The 12,752-nt window shown below is 40.4% G+C and overlaps 1 protein-coding gene across 1 annotated transcript in view; it reads right to left on the reverse strand.

Annotated features, from left to right (window-relative positions):
* The window catches only part of LOC135051224 (vomeronasal type-2 receptor 116-like), an 88,908-nt gene that overhangs the window by 58,205 nt on the left and 17,951 nt on the right, over window positions 1-12,752 (reverse strand). The window lies entirely within an intron of this gene.

Here is a 12,752-nt window from a genome sequence, read left to right on the forward strand (position 1 = left end):
CATTTGTTAAACATTTTATTACAGCCAGAGCTGGTATACCCATCCTTTCTTTCCTGAATTTTTATAGACTCAAGGGACTTTGACCATCCCTAAACCAGCCACTGGTGACAGTGCACTTGTACTATTCTCTGAATTTTGGCAATATTAAAAGTTTCTTATATAATAGTGCAATATGGGGGAATAGAAAAACTCTATTAAAGTGAACATTAAAGGAAATAGTTACAAAATGAGATTATTTTACTTTTTGCACAAGTTTTTCTATCTATTTTATATCTCACTAGTGCGTACTGTATGTATCAGACCTTGCAGAGAGATAAACTGGAGAAAGATAAAGTACCAACAAATTAACTACTATCATTTTACAGGCATTGTTTAAAAATGAACGTAAATGTAATTTTTAAACACAGCCTGAAAATGATAGTTGGTAGATGATTGGTTAGCACTTTATCTATGTCTTCTCTCTCTCTTATAAGAGGAAATTCAATTGGTTGCAAAATTGCAGCAATTAACTGCCATTGCTGTTTTTGCCATTTCCACCTATTTTTTCCTCACAAAATGGACTTTTCACGGTTATGCGTGCTCCCGCTATTTACCCTATTCAAATGCAAATGAGTGAAATGTACCCCCCCAAAAAGCTAAACTAACATCGGATAACAGTACTAAAGTTTATTATTGTTATAAAAAACTTATTTCTGGTACTTAAATTGGGTCAAATGGCTGTTATATGCATTTTTTAAATAAAAAAAGATAAAAAGCAATGGTACATAAAATCGTTATAAGTATATATTTGGATCATTTTAGGGGACTCTAAAAAAAAGTGGAAAGAGACTGATTACTTCCACCTCCAAGTCTAACAACACTTGTCCCACTCATAAAGCAACCCAATATACCTGTCCCATACTTTGTATGCCAATTTCCATAATTTTGCTCCTTTTCATCCCAAAAATGACATGTCATTATTGGCCAAGTAATAACAATTAAAAAAATTTAAGTGCCTAAATAGTGATTCAGGGGTTCAGAACCAAATCCTAAAATTGTTAACTTAAAACAGGGATTTTCCCCAAATCTGTCACTGAGAGTTGGCAAATTGAAATTATCTTTAAAATTATCGAGAAAATATTTTGCAGATAATTGAATAGGTGCTAATTGTAAATTTGGGTTTTTACCTCAAAAACATGTTTTTGCCACTAATTTAATTCCCCCTAATGTTTCATACATTATCTGCTGTGTACTAATGAGTCTTGTTTCCTTGAGCACATGTTAGGAGATAGTTAAACATTCAGAACATTAGAGATATACAGTATCTGGTGAATTTACTTTAAATATTACTTCTGTCACTACAATCCTAATTTCCCAATCAGAGGCACATGGACACACTACAGCAAGTTAGTCAGGAATGAGTTACCCTAATACTATGTTACGGAACATGAAGGAAAACACACAGACACTGGGAGTAGTCAGGTTATACTATTCACAGATTGGGACCTGATCAGATTTCGGCAGAGCGACAAGCCACACTAATCACTGTAATTAGTAACACAGCAAAATATATAACCTTACTGGAAATTAACAATCTTTTAGCATTTAATTGTGTTTGTTTATTAAATGATTTTATGCTTACATTGAATGCTTTCTACTTCATTAGTTATAAAAAAAATTTGTTGGTACTTAAGGATTGCAAGAAATATAATGAAGCAAAAAAAAAATTGTAGTAGCAAATGTGCAGAGAGGAATAGATCACAATAGTAATAAAATCCATCTTTATTCAGAATACGATCAGCACTGTGAATTAGGAATACGCATCTATATGACAGTATCCTGCAGGTATTTTTATAAAAATTAAAACAGACCCTGTGCAGAAAAGACAGTGATTATTGCCTAAAATGTCCCTGTAACATCGACTAAACATATAGTACTGTATATAGATTAATATGTTCCCTCCATACCTCATTGAAAATATCCTTGAATTTCGGGTGAATTTTTCTTCAATAAAGATATTTTTTTCCTGGGAGTATTTATGCTTTAATGGATAGTCCTCTGGAGCACGCAAAATCCTGGTCTGTAGTTCTGTGTCCCAAATCTACAGTGTTACACCCAGGACCAACATCCAAAACAAGGTAACTAAAAGATCAGACCTATTGTTACAGAAACACATGTGCATTTGAAAGGATTTTAGATCTCTTTCCGAGCACAGAACAGATGCCTTATGGAATATTAAGGGCATGTTCGAATAGGCTTATATTCATTGTAAATAAGTATTTTGACATTAACTAAAAAAAATAGAATAGTTTAAATAGAACTTTAAAAATTGCATTATAAAAAAGCAAACAGTTGCCACGCAAGGGGCCACTATACATAGATGTTAGTTTGTGGTTTTTCATAGTACAATGTAATCACTATCTAGCACATATAAATTCATGAATGGTTTAAAATGGAAATAAAGTAAAATTAATTAAAAATAAATAAAATGTAATGTTACTGTTTTATCTAAATTCTAGTGATAGTGACCACTAAATATCTGGACCTAAAGAATATATTTTATTAGGGTTAATTGATGAAAAGCAACATAAAGGCAAAAAGAACTGACTCAATCCCTAAAAATTATAAAAAATTGAGTTTCCCATTTCCTTTTACTCTTTCTACACTTTAGCCTATACAGATGGGTCCTCCGTTATCTTGGCTGTTTCTTTTAGTCATGCCTTGGTGATAGCTTAGGCTGCTGAGTTTAATCACGGACAGGCACGTTGAGGCATGAGCATGCAATACACATCTCCACCACTGGGTGTCTAATGCTCCACTAATCCAGTACTTTAATTTGAATAGCGACTGATTGATCGACAGTACAATCTCTTGCAAATGGTCAGTGATGACTGTAATGTTAATATACAGTCCTGTACTGCATAGTGTAAACATAGATGGTGACCAATGGTCAGACGGAGAGAGTAAAAAAAAAAAGTTTATTCAGACACATAAATTACCTTGTATAAAGTACAACACAGATTCTCTAACACCAACGATCTACAGTACTGTGTTGCTCGAACAGTTAGTTGCGTCAGAATACACTAATTTATAAGTACTGGTATGTCTACAGATGCTTATTACTGCTGTGTATTTTAGATAGCAGAATGAGTCGCTCCTGCAGATTTACCCTATTTATATGACACGTGTGTGCTTCCTTCCATTGAATGTTTTACAATGGATTACACAGAAAAAATAATAATAATGTGAATGTCAGGGGGAAAAAGATATATAGATTGGCACTTTGGGAATCTAACCAGGGACTCTCAGCATGGTAGGTGGGAACCTTCACCACAAGCCCACATCACTGCATGGAAGATACACAAGTTCATGCGTAAAAGTAATGCAAGCAGCAATTCCTTCCCATTGGTGTTCGTTTATGCCGTTAGGGGACTCTGACGCTCATTTTGTGCACTGTACATACTTTAAAGTCAATGAGCTACATTATTCCTTTCACACAATAGTTACACCTGCATACAAAAGTAGTTTAACATGTTCATTTGCATCTGTATAAACTAGTCACACAGTGATTTGGCATCCAGGAACTTAGGGAGTAGCTTTTATCTCTCCCCATTATACTTAATACTACGGTATTTGGACGCTCACATATCCCTAACATTAATAGATCATAATGCACCTGTAACATGTTCATTTTCATCTGTATATGCTGTACTATTTGCATCTGTACTGTATATACTGTTATATACTGTATGATATATGAGTGTTGTATGGCTGACCGGCAGTCAGGAGACCGTCGGTCAGCTTACCGATGCCGGGATACTGGCAGCATACCGACGCCGGGATCCTGGTGGGGAGGGGTGAGTGCAGCAAGCCCCTTGCGCGCTTGCTGCGCTCGCCACGCTATGGGCTCGGTGGTGACCTGCGGTCGCCATGGGTTCTATTCCCACTCTATGGGTGGCATGCCGATCATCAGGATAGTGAGGGGTCAGGATGATGGATGATGTCATGTGATTGTCAGTCTCCCGACTGCCGGTCACATGAATACCACCCTGATATACCGTAGCATAATGTAGCGTAATGAGACACACCAGTAAAGTAGTTCTTACACTGTAGTTCAGTATTGTATTTTAAACGAGACCACATGCATGCGTATTGGTGATTTTAAAAAGTGACATCTGGTGGATGGGCTTAGGTATTACACTCAAAGGTAATGCCAAATGCTCTGTGCGCCTCCCTTCAACTAGGCGCGCCTCCTTGCTCCAAGGTACACTGCGTATTCCCGAACATGACTAATGCCTCAGCCAGCCAAGATAACTGAGGACCCATATGTACACAAAAATTGCCCTTGTACATGCAGTACTACTAGGGTCAACTATCACACTGTCCAACTAAACATACTTGTCTGCATACCAATACAGCATTTTGTAACTGACAGATGATTGTGCCATCCAGTGTTGTTGAGAAATACCAACTCAGCATATAAAAGTATAATGCCCAAGGCTGGGAGAATGTTGACATATTAAAATATTAATTTAGGATACAGTTGGTGAAGGTAAGCCCTGTACTGTAAAAGAGGGAACAAGGCAGAAAGCATGAGACATAAAGTCATAAAAAATATCCCATAACCTAAATTTATGTTGACAGCAGAAGAAGATTTTAATGGATATCCTGAAGGACTTTTGGGTATCAGTGCTAGTGAGCTTCCAGGTTTCTGTGTACAGAGGTTCAGTATAAATTGACCGACAGATGGGTTGTCAGTGGTCACAATACCAATGTTGGCATCCCATCTTTAAAACCCGACCGAGGCGAGGTAAGTAGGATTCCCCCTCTCTCCTGCCCCCTAAACCCATCCCTCCCTTACTACAGCCTAACCACTAACCTCCCCCCTTTGTGCCTAACCCTGTATAAAAACAGGAAAATTGTCTTGAAATCAGAGTACAATAAAATGGATACAAATGAAATTTAAGTCAATAGAATAAGAGAAAGAAATAGGGTGGGACATAAATTACTTTAACTCAGAGTCAACAGAATCATGAAGAGGAACCTTTGGAACTGATCCATTCAGAGGTCCAGATTACAGAAAAGTAATTTGGTGTTTTCGAAAATTATACATTCTATTTATCGATTGGAATTATGGCAGATGACTTACACAATTTGTCATGGTAAGCTTCCTCTTACCATGGATAAATAGAGCTCATCTTCTGGACTTAAAAAACAAATTCCAGAAACACAGAGATTAATAATTTTTTAAATTTAAGTGGACACTGTTTCCCAGTAAACTGAACTTGGCATTTTGAGCCGAGGTCCAAGTCTGGCTCAAGTTTTAACACCTGACTTGGATCCCAAAACAAGGAAAAATGTCATCCTCCATCTGTCGGATACTTTTGGGTTTTTTATTCTATAAATGTCCCCAGTGATTGACGTCATTTCACTCCAGCTGTGGATGTTGTAGTGAACTGACGTGCCACTGTGGTGCCTGTACAGGGTTGCTCCAAGGGTGCTCTGTTTGGGCTGGGGCTGTTCAAGGGTTACCTGTGTCTTCAAGGGGTTGTGTGTTCCTTTAAAGGTCTCGGGCTGCTATGCTCAGGGGTACTCTCACAGGGGCTGCTGCATAATCAGTGTACAGACAGACAGTGTACTATAATACAGGCATTGTGAGTAACACTGTAGGCTCTCTCTGTTGTACATAAAGGGGTCCTCTGCCAATCTAGTTAAATAATACACCATTTTATATATATATATATATATATATATATATACACATACACACTGTTTAAAAAAATAAAGGGAAAACTAAAATAACACATCCTATATCTGAATGAGTGAAATATTCTTATTAAATACTTTGTTCTTTACATAGTTGAATGTGCTGACTACAAAATCACACAAAAATGATCAATGGAAATCAAATGTATTAACCTATGGAGGTCTGGATTTGGAGTCACACTCAAAATTAAAGTGGAAAAACACACTACAGGCTTATACAACTTTGATGTAATGTCCTTAAAACAAGTCAAAGTGAGGCTCAGTAGTGTGAGTGGCCTCCACGTGCCCGTATGACCTCCCTACAATGCCTGGGCATGCTCCTGATGAGGTGGCAGGTGGTCACCTGAGGGATCTCCTTCCAGACCTGGACTAAAGCATCTGCCAACTCCTGGACAGTCTGTGGTGCAATGTGGGGTTGGTGGATGGAGTGAGACATGATGTCCCAGATGTGCTCAATTGGATTCAGGTCTGAGGAATGGGCGGGCCAGTCCATGGCATCAATGCCTTAATCTTGCAGGAACTGCTGACACACTCCAGCCACATGAGGTCTAGCATTGTTTTGCATTAGGAGGAACCCAGGGCCAACCGCACAAGTATATGGACTCACAAGGGGTCTGAGGATCTCATCTCGGTACCTAATGGCAGTCAGGCTATCTCTGGTGAGCACATGGAGGGCTGTGCGGCCCCCCAAAGAAATGCCACCCACACCATTATTGACCCACTGCCAAACCGGTCACGCTGGAGTATGTTGCAGGCAGCAGAACGTTCTCCTTGGTGTCTCCAGACTCTGTCATGTCTGTCACATGTGCTCAGTGAGAACATGCTTTCATCTGTGAAGAGCACAGGGTGCCAGTGGCGAATTTGCCAATCTTGGTGTTCTCTGGCAAATGCCAAATGTCGTGCATGGTGTTGGGCTGTAAGCACAACCCCCACCTGTGGACGTCAAGCCCTCATACCACCCTCATGGAGTCTGTTTCTGATCGCTTGAGTAGAAACATGCACATTTTTGGCTTGCTGGAGGTCATTTTTCAGGGCTCTGGCAGTGCTCCTCCTGTTTCTCCTTGCACAAAGGCGGAGGTAGCGGTCCTGCTACTAAGTTGTTGCCCTCCTACGGCCTCCTCCATGACTCCTGATGTACTGGCCTGTCTCCTGGTAATGCCTCCATGCTCTGGACACTATGCTGACAGACACAGCAAACCTTCTTGCCACAGGTCGCATTGATGTGCCATCCTGAGCCACTTGTGTGGGTTGTAGACTCTGTCTCATGCTACCATTACAGTGAAAGCACCGCCAGCTTTCAAAAGTGACCAAAACATCAGCCAGAAAACATAGGAGCTGAGAAGTGGTCTGTGGTCACCACCTGCAGAACAACTCCTTTATTGGGGGTGTCTTGCTAATTGCCTATAATTTCAACCTGTTGTCTATTCCATTTGCACAACAGCATGTGAAATTGATTGTCAATCAGTGTTGCTTCCTAAGTGGACAGTTTGATTTCACAGAAGTGGGATTGACTTGGAGTTACATTGTGCTGTTTAAATGTTCCCTTTATTTTTTTTGAGCTGTGTATATATATACGTGTGGTGACATCTGACCCCGATCTAAAAGTGTTACATGACGAGCGCATTATGCCCAGTTACGTAAAAGGGGGAAGTATCAAGGACAAACTTGTAAAAACAGATATGGCCAAACTTAAAGTGACACACATTTTCTAGCTAGAAAAAAATGGGTGTTTCAAATGCACAGGATGCACTACATGTTCACACATGTCACCAGGTGTCAACATTTCTCATACTTTTTCTGGCAAGGTTTTTAAGATCAGGTGGCCTCTCACGTGTAGCACCAAGTTTGTCATATATGCCATAATGTGCCTGTGTGGGTGCTATTACATTGGAAAGACTGAATGACAATTCAAAATCAGAATGGCCTAGCACAGACAGGCCACAAGCAGTGGCGAACAGCCTGTTGCTAAGCATTTTCATTTTTTGGAATATAGGCACAGCATGGCTACATTCAAACACTGAATCATTAATCATGTTCCAGAGTCTGTATGTGATGGGAATAGGGGTAAAAAGCTCCTACAGTTGGAATCCATCTGAATTCATAGATTAAATACTTTGAAACAAGGGAGGCTTAATGAGAATCTAGGCCTCATTCATTTTCTATAATTATTTATAATTTATTTTCCATTTTTTCAAATGGAGATGCCAAGGAGAATGTTCTGCTGCCTGCAACATACTTCAGAATGACCGGTTTGGCAGTGGGTCAGTAATGGTGTGGGATGGCATTTCTTTGGGGGCTGCACAACCCTCCATGTGCTCGTCAGAGGTAGCCTGATTGCCATTAGGTACCGAAATGAGATCCTCAGACCCCTTGCCTGGGGTCTAAGTTTCTTAGAAGACCAGGCATTTTTGACCAATCTCAATGGAATTGTCTAAACTGCTGACTATCAAAGGCAAATTAAAATTTGGACATGTGACTTTAGGTGAAGCTATTATTTTGTTTCTTAGAATCTGGACTGACTTACAGCATGTGCCTTACGCAATTTTACTTAACCCTAGACCAATATATACTGTATATTGAGCCTGATTTCATTTTTTTACTAAACTTTATGATGAAACCTATGAGGTCAATTTCCTTGCTGTGTCCAGGGTTGTGGTACTGCTGTGACTTCCTTTTGCTGATCAAGTAAAGCTTTGAAAATCATCTCCTGGTATTGAACAATCAGTTAGTAAATTGTTTTAATAATAAATATCAAAAGAGGGCTATATAGCAGTAGCTTATAGTCCAAACTGACCATAAAAAAATGTAAAATAAAAAAGTAAACAGTAAAATATAGGTATTTTTTTTATTTACACAGTCATTAGTACCATGGTGTCCATCAATCCAAAAACATGTGTATGGACTTATTTTATTCATGGGGCCGAATAGTATACAAATTATGGATATTCATGGCTCCTCTCTACATAAAGGGTCAGATGTATTAAGCCTGGAGAAGTTCTAAAACCATGATCAAGCAGTGATAAGTGTAAGGTGATAATACTTTATAACTGGGGAGTGTATATTTGCTGTACAATGGTGCGATCGCATGTGCAGCCGAGCGGTACAAAAATAGTTTGTGCAGTTTCTGAGTAGCTCAGAACTTACTCAGCCCTTGTGATCACTTCAGCCAGTCCGAACCTGGAATTGACGTCAGACACCAGCTGTGCAAATGGATTCTTCTTAAATCCATCGCACAGCAACGATCCGTTTTTTACTTATATAACGCGCCTGCACATTGTGGTGCATATGCATGTGTAGTTTTGAATTAATCGCAGCACAGCGAAAAAAACCTAGCGTGCGATCAGGTCGGAATGACTCCCAAAGACGCCTCAAGGTTTAAACAACAAGGTTAAAAGTACAGGAAATGTGATAATGAATCCTTATCTTCGTTCCTGTATGTGGGTGGTGGTGTATCAAGTTAATTCAAAAAAGTCAACATAGAGGTAAGGTTAACTGTGCATATCTATTGTTGTGGAGAGAAGCCATGTAGATCCAGAAAGTGGACACTATTTAGCACTTTGGGCTAAACGAGTCAATATACTTTGGGATACTTTTGGACTAACAAACACAACGGTGCTGATGACTGTGAGTATTGTGGCAAGGACAGCATGATTCCATATTAGGTTAATGTGGAACGGCAAGCTTTTGCAGGAATAGAAAAGCAGCAATAGGTCTGATGGAATCCAGTTCAGGTTTTAGCTGAGTCTGTGTTAAGCAAAAGCTGGGCTAATTTACTGAGTGTTTGCTCAGTTGGCTACAGGCCAGCAAAATCTGGCTGCAATTCTGCAAATAAAATACAATTGTTGCATGCTGAGTTAACGGATGCAAAAAGTTGGGCAGGGGCATGAGGTGTTACAAAAGATCACACCATCAGACGATATTGAGGCATTTTTATGCACTTTTGAATGCACTGCCACATGGGGGGTGGAGGTGAAAAGGGCAGACAGGTTAGCTCCCTGCCTCAGAGGGGAATAACAGCAAGCCTATACTGCCCTGAAGGTTGCAAAAGCTAGCTCAAATCCTTGTTTGAAGAAGACCCTTTTCAGCAGGGTTGGGGTGATAAACCCCAGTAAACCTAGGAGTTTCATTATTGGCATCTGAAAACATCTGAGCTTCCAAGAGGGAAAACTGAATGAAGCCAAACAAGGTATACAGCCAGTACCTAAGCCCAGAACTATGGTACCCATTGATAGGCTAAACAACCTTACCTGCAGTTGTTTGTTTAAGTGCAGTGAGCCGATGGATTGCAGCACAGGGAAAATGCCACAACCTGTAGTCAGCATTGTGGTTGAAAGTATTTCCCCAGCTGAAACCACCCGGTTTCATCTGATGGTACAGATCAAAGGCCGGCATATTTTGGCCTTGGTTGACACTGGCAGTGCACTGACTATTATATCAGTTAAACTTGTTCCTCCCAGGTCTGACCCCCAATAAAGGTGCTATGTATACATGGGGATATAGCCATGAGTGCACAAGAGGGTGGTGATTAAAGGATGCCTAATAAAAATGGTGGTAGCTTGCAAGCCTCCTTATCCTCTGATACTGGGCCAGTTCTTCACACTGCTACAGGAGGTGATTACCTGGTATAACATTGACAGAAAGATGGAGACTAAGCTAAGCAAGGGGCCAAGATCTACTGAAAGACAAGGCTGTATGACTGTAAAACACTCTCTTCCCAGAGAGTAGAAGGGGGACGGTGAGATTGAGACACAATATTCCCATTTGCAAGACTTTGGGTAAGATCAATAGATTGATAACAATTGTCCAAAGCTATTGAAAATGTGGTAGTGGTGAATTGTAAAATAAACTCTGCTTTACAACATGAAAGTGTACCTTTCTTTGTGCTTAAACATTATTTGTTTACTATGTAACTTATTTGCAAGGTAAAAGGGTAGACAAGTTGCTGGTTCCCCAGAAACATGAGCAGCTGGTATTGAGAGCAGCTCACACACATTTATGGGTGGCCACCTAGGGGAGGAGATGTCTCTCTGGCATATCCAGCAATGGTTCTTCTGGACAGGCATTCATATCACAGTAAAACAAAATTGTCAGGAATGCTCAGTGTGCCAAAAGACTGCGCCCTGGCCAGAAGTTAGAGAGACCTTGGTTCCCATGCCAATCAGTTTGTGCTTTTGAGAAAATTGGTATGGATCTGATAGGGTCAGTATAAAAATCTTCTTGTTGGTATCAGTACTGTATATATTGGTGGTGGATTATGCTACCAGGTATCCGGAGGCTATTCCACTATGGAACATGAACTCTGTCACTATTGGCCGGGGTTGTTTATACTGTATACCAGTCTGGGAATACCAAAAGAGGTCCTGACAGACCAGGGTACCCCTTCTGTTTCTAAGTTAATGAAAATACCTGTGTCATCTGTTAAAGCTAAATAGATGTACCACTTCAGTTAACCACCCGCAGGGAGATGGCTTGGTCAAATGATCTTACCAAACCCTTAAGCAGATGAAAAAAAGGGCTGTTTCAAAGAAATGGGATTGGGACCTAGTCTTATCTAATAATTGCGGTTCAAAAGGTACCCCAAGCCTCTATGGCAGTGTTTTTCAACCACTGTGCCATGGCACATTAGTGTGCCCTGAGCATTCTCCAGGTGTGCCGCCATAGAAGCACAGCCAGGCCCGTCAGTGTTTTGCCGCTACTGAGGCCCTGGAACAGTCAATACTGGTGGGTTTAGTGATTGCAGAGCCAGTTCTAATTTTGAGCCCGGGCAGTGTTGGGCTCTTATGGCTTTCTCAGATGTGGCTCAGGCATTACCTTTGGAGAAGCTGCGACATGACTTCCTAGGACACGCAACTGCACCATGCATCACCATTATATTTCAGTGTGCCTTGGAAATATTTAAATCTTGTTCAATGTGCCGCGAGTTGGAAAAGATTGAAAATCTATACTATACGGGGTTTAGCCACTTCAAGCTTCTATATGGTAGACAGCCCAGAAGGATATTCGATGTCATAAAAGAAGTGTGGGTGCAGCAATCATCATAAGAGCCTTACATTGTTCAGTTTGTGTCCCAATTATATGGCCTTCTAAGGCAAATTGCACGACTTCTGAACAAACATATGGAAAGGGCTCAATAGCATAAAATATTGCTGTTATGTACTATAATTACCGCTGTCAACCGGACCTTTAATCTAGACTACAAGGTACTGGTACTCATGTCTACTACTGAAAGTAAACTGTCTGCCCAGTGGCGAGGCCCTTATGAGATCATAGATGCAGTGGGACTGGTGTACTATAAGGTACAGAATGTAGAAATAAAGAGGTACAAATCTACTATGTGAATTTGTTGAAGCATTGGAAAGTGCCAGTCAACTCCAACAGTGGCCGTGAAAACCCCAGAAAGCTGTGTATTGCATGCTCCTGTTTTTATTGTGCCTTATCATGCCTTTCTTTGCCAACCTGTGCTATTTGTGAGGTGTGTCTAGGATGCCTGTATGGTGCAGCAATGATAAGTGTGGTCATATATGTATGGAAATGTGTGTCTGTATTTGTGTATATATATATATATATATATATATGCGTGTGTGTATATGTATATATGTATATGTGTATGTGTGTATGTATATGTGTATGTGTGTGTGTATGTATATATATGTATGTATATATGTGTGTGTGTGTGTGTGTGTGTGTGTGTGTGTGTATTTCTTTGCCAACCACAAGAGTGAACCGTGAACCCCTCTATACCTCACGGTCTACCGCAGACCGCAAAGTTCCCACCATTGGTTATAATGTAGCGCCGCTGCGCTACATTGTATACACAGTACTCCGCCTGACTGACAGTGCAAGAGCGCACAGCCAATCAGGAGGGTGCCATGACATGGTTCTCCCTGATTGGCTGAAGGGACCCTCTTTGACAGGAGACACAGGGGGTCCCGCCAGTCAGTGAAAAGCGTTCCATGTGTAAACATGGGACCCTTTTCAGTTCGTAGACCGGGTTTTTCATTTTTATA

This window comes from Pseudophryne corroboree, chromosome 1 (assembly GCF_028390025.1).
Source record: "Pseudophryne corroboree isolate aPseCor3 chromosome 1, aPseCor3.hap2, whole genome shotgun sequence".
In the NCBI taxonomy this organism is placed as follows: Eukaryota; Metazoa; Chordata; class Amphibia; order Anura; family Myobatrachidae; genus Pseudophryne; species Pseudophryne corroboree.